General features: G+C 46.2%; 1 pseudogene; it reads right to left on the bottom strand.

Annotated features, from left to right (window-relative positions):
• Nucleotides 1-1,670: 1,670 nt before the first annotated feature.
• The window catches only part of LOC115464824, a 71,328-nt pseudogene continuing 70,215 nt past the window's right edge, over nt 1,671-2,783 (bottom strand).

Below are 2,783 nucleotides of genomic sequence, written 5' to 3'. Positions count from 1 at the left end.
GAGCTCCTGTCAACAGTGAAGATCCTAGGTCGGCTGCCGCCCGGGCGGATCGCCGATGCGCACCCCCTCCCCCCCTGGGTGCAGCATGACACCCCCTCCCTGGCGCAATGACACCCCCCCCCCCCCTGCAATGACACCCTCCTGCGCATCAAACCCGCCCCTACCCCCCCCCAGGTGCATTCTTAGGCGCACAGCTCTCAGCTCCCTCTGCCCCGAACAGGAAGTAACCTGTTCCGGGGCAGAGGGAGCAGGGAACCAGCGGAGCCGTCGGGCGCGCGGCTGCTCTCTGCACCCCTCCAGCGGCGTGCACCCGGGCAGACCGCCCCCACCCCCCGCCCTTAGTACGCCACTGGCTGTCAATAAATATATATAAAAAATTACAAGACCAATGATAAGAACATAGGTGCAATTTAAAAGCGGTGGCGCTCTCAAACGAACGTAAGAAGAGAGCAAGTATTCCTTGCGGAATAGCCAAGCTTGGTAGCGTTGAGGTCTGGTGTTGGTTAAATAGTAAAACAATTTATGTGCTGAGAGAGCGATATCCTATTACCACTTGGTAAATCGGAGTGCAAGATATTTAGAACCAGTGGTCCCTAGAAGACTAAAGTTGGAATAACCAAGCTTAATTCTAGGTACCCATTTATAGAATTGCCTCCTTAATATCAAAAAAATAGGTATTTAACTGCAGAACTGCATTAAGGTGCTTAATGCAATATCTGTTGCTATACAGGGCCGTTGGCATATAGAGGTAATAGCAGTGTAACCAAGTAAGCATGATGCCATGTAGTTCAAACCTAGATAAGACACTGCACTACATTCTAATACTGTCCAATGAGACCTGATTACGTATTTTACCACAGTACTGACAGCTGTAAACTAAGTGAAATTGTTATCCAAAGCCAGGTCAAGTCATAGGTTTGCAATCGTATACGTTGTCTTGAGTTTGCCCAGTTTGAAAACAACTAATTTTCTAACTGGCCTTCATGCTTCCATGTGCCTGATTCCTCAAGGTCTTTTCTCATAGACAGACTAGAAAAAAAAACGCTATGGTCAACAGGCCTGATGTGAAGCCTATCATGCTGATGGAGAAAGTACTATGAGAGATCAATGGGGTGAAGCATTTCTTAAGGAATGCCAGGCAGTAAACACTTCAAAGATTTAACAAGGCGTAACTAAGGGTTCTTACCACCTATGTCTCTGCCTCTGCTCTTGCTTTGTAACTTTGCGTGTGTGGATGGGGTGGGTGGGTGTGGGGTTATGTGTGGGTGGGTGGGTGCGTTCACATTTTTGCATTATGGGCACATAGCTGTGTTCTGAATGAGGTCTACTGAATCACATAGAAGTGGATGACTCTCTGGTCAGCAATATTTTACTAGTGTTTCCTACAGCCATACTATGAATCGCGGAGCCTGCTTTACAACATGTTAGGCTACCCTAGTTCACTAATGCAAGATCACCTTTTCACCCAGTAATTTAGATCCATTTTCTTGCTATCCTTGAAAGTTCCACAGTGCATTGTAAAATGTAGATTCTCTGTCAGGTTGCTATCTTTAGTGCATGTGGATATATCAGATGCTGGTAACGAGAGCGTAAAAATATTTGCTTGAAGATTTTTGTCTAATTACATTCCAAATATTCTTTTTAAGCACAAAACCAGTTTAGAAAACCTATCAGCTTCCGTTGGTTATTATAACCGATGTCCCCTTGTGTCCCTGCGCTGAATCCTGTTGCATTCGTAAGTGGGACGTGACATCGAAATGAGATCCATGGCAGCCCAGGGAATAGCTCGAATGGTTTCCGTATCATATATGTGCTCCAGCGTATAGCCGGTTAACGTATATGCCTGTTATCAAAGTACTGCCTATGAGAGCTGTAAAAGTTTGGAGAGGCTGAAGAATGATCTCCCACTTGATGAGGAGAAATGTCCGAGTGTAAGTAGTCTTTAGGCGAGCGTCACGCTAGATTTGAAATTTGGTCAGAGTTCGGGCTGCTGATTCTCGGATAGTGACGTAGGGCTGTTGTCATAGTCATTATCGTGTGGGCTCATGATCTTCCCCTCCTGCTGTTGAGGGTGTTCGCACGGAGATCGATTGGCAACAGAGGTACCCCGGCAGGCAATTGCCGCCAACTGCGTCTGCGGGGAAGTTGGCAAAGCACAAAGAGTGTTTCTTTCGCAGCTCCGTTAATGGAAGCCATTGAGGTCGTTAGTAGCCTTTCGGAGCTGCAACCTTGTTTCTTCCTCTTTAATCATTTGCTGAGTGGCACGGATTAAAGTTTCGATTTTGCTAGGCTCGTGCGGGGCTACTCTGATACTGGTCAGTGCGGTAGCGGTCCCCCGGATTCACTAGCAGCAGAACCAGGATCAGGGGAGCTGACCACACTGTCCTCATCCCAGTGTCCTCTCCCTGGAAAAAACAGTCGACATCAAATGAAAGTAGCCTGCACAAGACTGAAATATTCAATTACTTTCCCAATGTTTACGCACTTAAAGCCAGATTCTATATATGGCAACCTAACAATTCCGCGCAGTAAACATTTCTGCCTAAGCGTATTCTATAAATGCTAACTAGAGTTAAGCGTGGTATATAGAAAACGCATAGTTGATATCCTAGCGCCTAAAACTACGCGTATCAATTTACACCAACAAAAATGTGGTGTAAATGCCAACGCGTAGATTTAGGGGAATTGGGTCGTATTCTATAACTGCACGTAAATTTTGGAATGCACACAAAGTGCCCATTTCTCTGCCCATAACATGCCCTTTTTTTGACTGTGCGCATTAG

Source organism: Microcaecilia unicolor, chromosome 3, assembly GCF_901765095.1.
Source record: "Microcaecilia unicolor chromosome 3, aMicUni1.1, whole genome shotgun sequence".
Classification (NCBI taxonomy): domain Eukaryota; kingdom Metazoa; phylum Chordata; class Amphibia; order Gymnophiona; family Siphonopidae; genus Microcaecilia; species Microcaecilia unicolor.
Note: the sequence above shows the minus strand (reverse complement) of the source record. Positions and strands in the feature narration are given on the sequence as shown.